Genomic DNA, 10,099 nt, shown 5'->3' with positions numbered 1-10,099 from the left:
TCATGAGCAAGTTAAGATATCACCCCATAATATCACTGGTCCTCTTTGAAAACAAAGAAAGAACAACAATTAGTGCTGAAGATTTATAAAGCACATGATTCTCACAAGTATTCACATTTCACAGAGAAGGAAACTGAGGCTGAGAATGATTAAGTAACTTGTACAGGCTTACACAGCTAGTCAGTTCTTGAGACAGAATTTGCTTTCAGCACTTCCTCACTCCAGAGCTGGGATTCTATAAACTCTGTTGTCTAGATGCCTTTTTGTCTTGACCTGGTTTCCCAGAATTATGTGCCTGGCACATGAAGTACATTAATCTTATTACAAGTACAATGATTGTTCTGCCTAAGAAGTGAAAAATGCTTACATATCTTAAATAAACAATGGCTAATGATGTAAGGAAACTAAAACTTTAATTTATAGTTCCTTTCATCATAAGCTTAGGAAATTAATCATCAATCAGAGCTTATGTGTAATTTGTAAAGACCCTTAACCAGAACCATAAAAACCCACAGGAGGCCTCCGTCCTCAGCCTGCTTCTGGCTCACAAGTAGGCCAAAGAAAGCCTTTCCCCAAACTCAGAAATTTGAACATCCAAGGGCTCTCATGAGAATAATGTTGAGTTCGGTTGTTTTATTCCTCTGTCTTCGTACACAGTTTGGGTTTTCTTGGAGAAGATTTCCATGAGAGCAATGCTGATGACAAAAGACTTGTCAGAATATCACCTTGAAAGGAGGAAAACATAAGGCCTCCAGCTAAGCAGAGAGTGAAATGTATGTGAGCACCAGTACAAGATAAGCTTAGTAAGACTTGTAGGAATCAAATTGGTGATTTCTTCCTTGAGAGACTGATGTTTATTTTGTTGAATCTTTTAATTTTATTATATCCATTGATGAGTATAAGTCTTATTGGTGTACTATCAGTCCTAATAGAATGCCTAAAAGTCAATTAGTTTTACCTGTGCATCATGCATTACAATATATTTTATAGAGTTTATAAAACAAGATATAAAAGTTTATTTATTGAGATCTCTCTCTCTTTCTCTCTCTTTCTCTCTCTCTCTCTGTTTCTCTGTCTGTCTCTCTCTCTGTTTCTCTGTCTCTCTCTTTCTCTCTCTCTCTCTTTCTCTCTCTTTCTCTCTCTCTCTCTCTCTCTTTCTCTGTCTGTCTCTGTCTCTCCTCTCTCTCTTTCTTTCTCTTTCTTTGTGTCTGTATGTGTGTGTCTCCTCTAAACTCAGTATCCAATGAATAGATTAATATTCACACAAAGGAGGGACTTCTCAGTACTTCCAGGGTTGGAATATTGCCTTATGAACTGAAGAAAGAATCTGCAGGCAATTGCCCTTGTCCATAGAAATAAATTTAACAATCCCAAAGATGAGGCCATATGAATAGGTTATGGCAGTACCACTTGAATTTTGATGGTGTGATAGCACTTCCACCTTCTTAAAGTCTGCAGTTGTTACTGTTGAGTCATTTGAGTCATGTCTGATTCTCCATGAACCCATTTGAGATTTTCTTGGCAAAAACATTAGAGTAGTTTACCATTTCCTTCTCTGGTTCATTTTACAAATGAGGAAACTGAGCAAACAGGGTTAATTGTCTTGGCCAGGGCCACACAATTTGACCACAATATTTGAGGCCAAATTTGAACCCAGGAAAATGAGTCTTCCTGACTTCTGGCCCAGCATTCTATCCACTGTGATACTTGGCTGCCCAAAGTTTGCAGTAATATTTACCAAATGCAAACTGACAACTCAAAGTACATACTTAAATACTTAAGACTATCCTTACCAAAAGAGAACTTGGTTTGCCAGACTTTTCTACTATGTAATGGTTCCTAATTCATAAATCAAACACAGTATTCTGATCAAGGAGCTAACTTACTAATGTTACAAAAGAATCACATTATATATCATTCCAAAATCAAAAGTACTTCTATTCAGTAATTCCAAAGTCACATTGTAAGAAACTTATAATTTAATATCAATATAAAATAATCTCACAAATTTAAAACAAACATCAAATAGAACTGATAACAATCCAATAACATTAATTCAGTTGAATGTATCTCCAAATTGGCCACATGGAAAAACTGCTCCACTCATCTACTAACACTGATATTCTACACTAGATGAATTCAGAAACCTGTACTGTGCAGTCATCATTTTTGCTCTCACAACTCAAAAAGTGTGATACCTGAGGGCAGCTGGGTGGCCCACTGGATTGAGAGCCAGGCCTAGAGACAGGAGGTCCTAGGTTCAAATCTGGCCTCAGACACTTCCCAGCTTTGTGACCCTGGGCAAGTCACTTGACCCTCATTACCTAGCCCTTACCACTCTTCTGCCTTGGAACCAATACACAGTATTGATTCCAAGTCAGAAGGTAAGGGTTTAAAAAAAAAAAAGTGTGACACCTATGGTTACTATTCGCTGCATAGATCAACCATGTTATCAATAATAATTTTCCTTAATTAATTTATCCAAACCAGTATAAAAGTCCAAATTTAAACTTCTCGGCTTTAACGATTGATACATAATTCCAGCTACTTTTCATCATCCATAAGAACATAATAATTTGTGAAATTAAGCTTGAAAATCATTAGCAAAAACAAATCCCAGTTTTCTGAGGAGAAAATCATCATTTCTCCAAGTGGCATTTCACAGCTTTAAAGGCATAAAAATTTGTCATATCTTGACGAGTCCTAAAACTTCCTCAAAGCTGTATTTCTGCTTTCCAAATTATGGTGCTTTCCCCCCTCTGTTGTTTCTCTAAATTGGCCCTTATTACACAGTCTGATAGCTGGCAAAATGATGGCCTTGTAAGCCACTCTGTTTTGAGTGAAAAATCACTGCTTCTATTTTCTGCAGTCAGGAAATGAGGAATTGAAAACATTTCCCTAGATTCTAGATGAGTCTAGTACCAATATATGCAGAAGTGTACTTTTCAGAATTTTCTCCTTTTAAGAGCAACTTTATGCACTTCTCATTGTCTTTTAAATGAACTTCAAGTCTATGTTACTTCAATGTAAACCACTTCCTATTTCCTTTTTCACTCTATTTTACTTTTTAACTGACTATAATTAATATATTCATCCAAACTGAACCTAGCAAATGACAGAACTGTCTTTCCTCCTATACTGAATCAACATTTCACTTTCTAATAGTGTTAATTTCTTAACTTCACACTTTCCTGCTTTCAAATTGTGTCTCAAATTCTTTTTGGATCATTTCCTTTTTTCCATTGAATCTCTTTTGAAAATTAGTACAGTTTTTTCGTGCATCTCAAAGTCATTTCAAAACTTTTACTTTTATTTAGGTGACCAGAGCTGAAACTTCCAGATTTACAGACAATTTTTCATTTTGCCAAATAAAAAAACATTTCCAGTTTGGCTTTTTACTTAAGAATCTGAAAATGCATAATTTATCCTAAACTCTTTTAGATGACTTTGCTTGCACTTTAACCAAGCAATTAAATTCTACCAAATCCTTCAGAAGCTCACTGGGATCAGGCAAATCAAAATCCTAAAATGAAATTTTTCCTTTTTCAAAATTACCAAATTTGCATTTTCTGCGGCAAAGTCTTCTTGAATCAAGATTATTTAAATTGAAGAAAATGTAAGAAAACAACTAACTACTAGGGAATTCTTTTTTTTTTTTAACCCTTACCTTCTGTCTTGGAGTCAATACTGTGTATTGGCTCCAAAGCAGTTGTAAGGGCTAGGCAATGGGGGTTAAGTGACTTGCCCAGGGTCACACAGCTGGGAAGTGTCTGAGGCCAGATTTGAACCCAGGACCTCCCATCTCTAGGCCTGACTCTCAATCCATTTAGCCGCTCAGATGCCCCCTAATCTCATTTGAGCTTCACAACAACCCTGGGAGGTAGGTGCTAAGATTATTCCCATTTTATAGTTGAGAAAACTGAGGCAGACATAGGTTAAGTGACTTGCCCACGATTACACAAAGTAATTACATTAAGTACCTGAGGCTGAATCTAAACTAGGGTCTTCCTGACTTCAGGCCCAGGAGACCCATTAGGTCTCTTGATTTCTGATTAAGGCCTGATTCCACTAAATCATTATATTACTTTGATTAAGCCACTTTACTATTCTAAGATTATACAATATAATTATTATATTTATATGTAATGCATATTATATATATATATATAAAATCATCTAATACTTTATAGATGTAACCCCAGTTCCAAAACCCAGGTAGTATGTGACTCTCTCCTCATTAGTGGAGATCAAAGCTCTGAGCCTTAATGAGGATTGAGGCAGAGTTAGAGAGAACAGGGAAGAAAGGTTTACTCTCTTTGTGTTCAAGCGTCTCTTTGAGCCTCTTGGTCTCTGGTGGCAAACCTATGGTACACGTGTCTAGAGGAGGGGGGACTCAGAGCCCTCTCTGTTGTCAAGACACCATCACCCCAGCACAGAGTTCCCCAGAGTTTGTTACTAAAAAGCCAGAGGGGCGTGGGGCCAGGCTGCTTTCCTCTCCCTCTCCACACACTTGAGGACATCACCCATTCCTCTAGAAGGTTTGCAATCACTGCTCCAGATGCTGAAGGAGTCCAGGCACTTTTGGCTTCCAGATTCAAAAGAGAAAGATGGAAGATATCATCCTACTCCAGGTTGCTAAAGGAAAAGATTGGGAAGATATGAAAGGAGCTAGCAGTCTCCATCATGTCCCTATCCCCAGCTTGCTACATTAGATACTTTGGGAAACTTTCCCTCCAGTAAGATCTAGGATCTTTTTTGTCTTAGTTGAACTGAGTTACCTAATTCCTAAAGGAAGACTTCCTTCATTTTGTATTGTCTGGCATGTGTTCTCCTATATACACTTTTTCTGATTTCTGCTTGATTATAAAATTGGACAAATTAGTTTCTTAACTAATTGCCATGTGTGTTCCTTGTGGAACTGCTGTTTGTTGGGAAGGGAAATCAAGTCTTGGACATAAAGCTTGGAATCTGTTTTCCCCCGATATAAATAAACAAAAATAAGAAGTTAATTTGAATCTAAAAACCACATCCTCTAGGCTAATAATATTTAAGGGAACAAATGAATATAATTCTAGTCTAGTTCTCTGAGGAGAGCAGAGTGACCTCAGGCCTCAACTTCCTGATTCCCCTCCTGGAAAAAATTTAAATCTCTCTTAGAGAAGGGTGGGACAAGAAGAGGCTAGAAATATCTATTTTATCTCCCTTTGAGAACCACACAATGACATCATCATGTTACATGTAAGGGACCACACATAGAATACATCTAATAATATAGAAAAGTGGACAGGGGAACACATGGCATATACACATCTGAAAAGGGGTTATTATTTATAATGATCAATATTAAAGGGGAAAAGAGGAGGAGGAATATGAAGACAAATTGCCCTTCACAATTTTTTTTTCACAGTTGCCCTTGGTCTGGTGGTTTCATCTCTGACTGTCTTCCTCCTCCCACTGACTCACACCTTCTCCTATTTTTAGCATCTTCCTGACAAGTGAAACTTAAGTTCAAGGATCATCATCTTCCTCCCTAAAATCTGATCCAGACTTGCCCCAGGGGAGTCGAACCCAAGTTTAATCCACTATAACAAGTCCTACAATAACAACCAAACAATATAGGAACCAATGCAGGTTGTTGCCAAGTGCCATAATGAGCTAAAGTTGAATCAAATTGGAAAGTGCATTTGTAATCCTGATCTAACAGTTATAACTGCTGTTGGATCCATGGGGCTAACATGTAGTTACCTTACTCTCATCAGTAAGGGGCCACTCTTCTCTAGGCCCAGGGTCTGATCAAGTTAGGAACCTAGCCTCTCACAAGAGGGATTAATCTCTGTCACTCTTTTTGGCTTTTTATACACCATCCCCCAAAGAAAATTATTTGAACCTTTGGTCTAGTTCCTACATAGGCTCTCCCTCAAAGAGGGGGGAAGAAGAGAACTCAAAGTAAAGATGAGTCATATTTGGGAGAATTATTTATTTCTAATATACATGTACATATATACACATAAAGGTATTACATATAAGATCCACAAGTGCTCATTGAAACAAAGATAGACTCCAGAGAAAGAACTGTTGGAGTTATCTTCCACATCAGTGTATTTATGGTTTTATTTGGGGGTTTTGGTTATATGTGTGTGTTCTTACAATAATGAAGTGTGTTTTGCAAGACAATAAAAATAAAATTTTTTAAATAAAGATATTATTATATTCCCCCAAGAGATTGATACTTAAAACTATCAAAACATAAAGCAATTTGTTAGATTGTAAAATTGACACTTCACATTTCACTTCAGCTCTGCAGTGTCCAAACAATTCCTTCCAAACTCATGTCTTCTAGCAAGTCTAGCCAGAGCTGAGCTTCTCCTCATGTCAGTGGAATTTTCCATAAAGCAGTAACTCCCCTTGTTCCCAGTCAGTTCCAATCGAAGGACCCAAGAACTCTGAAGCCCTTAAACTCACAAGGTAGCCTCCATGGTAAGAAATATCAATCTCAGAATTTGTGCTTGCTCACAAATTGGGTAGATAAGTGAATAGTGCATTGGGCCTGGAGTCAGAAAGACCTAAGTTCTAATCTGATCTTAGATGCTTATGTGTGACCCTGGGTGGATCACTTAACCTCTGTTTGCCTTAATGCACCAGAAGAGGACCATTCTAAGTATACTTGCCAAGAAAGTATGGTCCACTGCCACGGGCAAGGTCCAGCCTCACTCACAACTCCAGGGTTTCTGGACAGGTGGCGAACTATCAGTCAAGAAAATGGCAAACAGAAGATAGCTTAATCATTACAGCCATGGAACTGCTTTGCATCTGATAGCTGCTCCACCATCCCCATGCCTGGTTTTTATTTTTATACCCATTTTCTTGGCATGCAGATACATTACCTAACACACATGTTCAAAGAAAGATCATTGGAAAAGTGACACATTAACTTTTAACAAATCACTTGATTAACATTCTATATTCTTATATTGTGATTACAGACAGCATAAAGGTTCTACACAAGATAAATGATTTCGTCACAGGTGGCTTAATTTTCTCATTACCCTGTGAGAAGTTTTGAGCTTTCAAACAATCAAGGAAATTTACTTATTACTTTTAATAAAATGGAATAATTAATCAACAGTTCTTAAAAGATAATTCAACAATCGTATCATTGAGGTTAAGGGGTACTGGGAACACAATTCAAATTTAATATTAGACTGGTCATTTCTCAGGGTTTTTACTAGGGAGTTTCCCACTGGCAAGTTACTGGTTTGTGAAGTCGAGTCACTGAGGCACATTGAAGCTTAGTGTACTTGTACATATTGTACACCATTGAACTTGACGTCCCTCCTTCAATAGAGGAAGTCCAAAAAGCCATTCAACAAATAAGTGCAGGCAAGGCACCCGGTAAAGACAGGATCCCAACCAAGGGGTACAAGGCCTTAAATGGAAAGGTGCTCCAGGCATTCCACATAGTGCTGACCAGCATATGGGAAGAGGAAGACATGCCCCCAGAACTCAGAGATGCCTCCATCGTAGCCCTATACAAGAACAAAGGCTCATGAGCAGCCTGTGACAACTACAGAGGCATCTCACTACTCTCCACTGCTGGAAAGATCCTCGCCCGTGTTATACTCAACAGACTCCTGTCATCTGTTTCGGAGCAGAACCTGCCTGAATCACAATGTGGCTTCCGACCAGATCGCAGCACCATCGACATGGTCTTCATGGTGAGGCAAATGCAGGAAAAATGCCTTGAGCAGAACCTAAGTCTCTACATTGTCTTCATAGACCTGATGAAGGCGTTCAATACAGTGAACAGGGACACATTGTGGGTGATCCTCAGCAAGCTCGGTTGCCCAGCAAAATTCGTCAAACTGATCCAGCTCTTTCATGTCGACATGACAGGGGAAGTCCTATCTGGTGGAGAGACTTCCGATCGCTTCAACATCTCCAATGGCATGAAACAAGGCTGTGTCCTCGCTCCGGTATTATTCAACCTATTTTTCACCCAAGTATTACGACATGCTGTGATGGATCTAGACCTGGGCATCTACATCAAATACCGACTGGATGGCTCACTATTCAACCTTCGCCGCCTGACCTCAAAAACAAAGACAACAGAGAGACTCATCCTGGAAGCTCTCTTTGCAGATGACTGTGCTCTCATGGCCGACCAAGAAAATCATCTCCAAACCATTGTGGACAGGTTCTCCACCACAACAAAACTGTTTGGCCTGACTATCAGCCTCAGCAAAACAGAGGTGCTATTCCAACCTGCACCAGGGAGGCCAACTAACCAGCCATGCATTACAATCAATGGCACACAGCTTTCTAACATCAACACTTTCAAGTACCTGGGCAGCACCATCACCAACGACGGGTCCCTAGACCTCGAAATCAATGCCAGGATCCAAAAGGCCAGCCAGGCACTTGGGTGGCTGCGCTGCAAAGTCCTCCAACACAGAGGTGTAAGCACTGCGACGAAGCTCAAAGTATATAACGCAGTGGTCCTCAGCTCGCTCCTGTACGGTTGTGAGACATGGACACTGTACTGGAAGCACATGAAACAGCTGGAGCAATTCCACCAATGCTCCCTCCAGTCAATCATGAGGATCCGATGGCAGGACCAAATCACCAATTAGGAAGTCCACGACAGAGCCCACTCCACCAGCATCGAAGTCATGGTCCTCAAAACCCAGCTACAATGGTCTGGACACATCATCCGCATGGACCCACAGCAAATACCAAGACAGGTATTCTATGGTGAACTGTCAGCTGGACTCAGGAAAAAAGGCCGACCAAAGAAAAGATTCAAGGATCAACTAAAGTCAAACTTGAAGTGGGCTGGCATTACACCAAAGCAACTAGAACTTGCTGCCTCTATCAGAAGCAGCTGGCGAACCCACATTAACCATGTCGCCACCACCTTTGAAGATGAACAACGTCGACGTCTTGCCGCTGCGTGTGAATGCCGACACCAGGCCACAACCTCACCTCCCATAAGAACTGGAGTTCCATGCCCCATGTGCCACAAACTTTGCACCTCAGCCTTTGGACTCCAAAGCCACATGAGGGTATACCGTAGATGAAACTGAACAAAGATAATAGTCATTCTCGGTCACCGAGAGACTACCACTACATATTGTATGGGCCTTTATGATTGACTTGTGTGCTGGCTTCATGAAAATAGCTTTCTGTGAGTGGGAAAGTTTGGGGCTTGGCCTGTAGCTATGGTTTCACTGGGGATTGTGTAGCTAAGTAAAAGTTAACCCATGATAGTCTTTTGGGATAGGGTTTGAGGGTCTGATCTTTTGATGATGTTTTAGAGAATTAGGGTACAGGTATTTTGCTCTTGCATTATTCCTTTTGAGACTAGGGGGAATAGTAATCATGTCAATTCCATAGGTAAGGGATATAGATGAGAGAGGTCATGCAAGGGGATAGAGTGGGAAGTCACATCTTGCCAAGGGCCACTCTGTGGCCTCCTTAGCTACCACGCGTGACTCTGTCAAGGCATCATGGTCTGATGACTCCCAGCAGTCCACCAGGCCACATAGAGTTAAACATGACTGATGTGAATCTTAAAACTGCTCAGACTCTACCTTGGAACATATGGTTAAGGCTATTCCCCATTTAAACAATGGAGGTACTTGATCAGGAATGTATTGGGAATTTAGCATTACTTCACCCATACTTAGGCATACTTTAGGGGAAGATAAAGTTGTAAAACTCCTAACTGAACAATGAAAAAGTACTTAACTCATACTTATAGTGAGGCCAAAAGCCCTTAAGCTAGGTCTATTTTTAGATCTAATACAAAAGGGCGCTAAGTACATATGAAGGTCAAATTAATCACTAAAGGGTCAAACAACTTACAAAGGGCAAGCTTAGCAAAGAGGTATGAAGTTTTAGTCTACTCAGATGTGAATTAAGAATGGTCAGTCCTATGGAAAGTGTCTACTGTGATTGGTAGATGTGAAAATTTAGGGGAGGTGACATAGGAGAAAATTCTCTTTAAAAGGAGGTCAGGGCCTCTGAACTTAGTGGAGCTTTGGAAGCTGAATTGGAGGGTCTCTCTGAACACTAGAGTTTTACTTGGGACAAAATCTTG

This window comes from Monodelphis domestica, chromosome 2 (assembly GCF_027887165.1).
Source record: "Monodelphis domestica isolate mMonDom1 chromosome 2, mMonDom1.pri, whole genome shotgun sequence".
Taxonomy (NCBI): Eukaryota; Metazoa; Chordata; class Mammalia; order Didelphimorphia; family Didelphidae; genus Monodelphis; species Monodelphis domestica.
The sequence above is the reverse complement of the archived record's forward strand: the minus strand, read 5'-3'. Positions refer to the sequence as shown.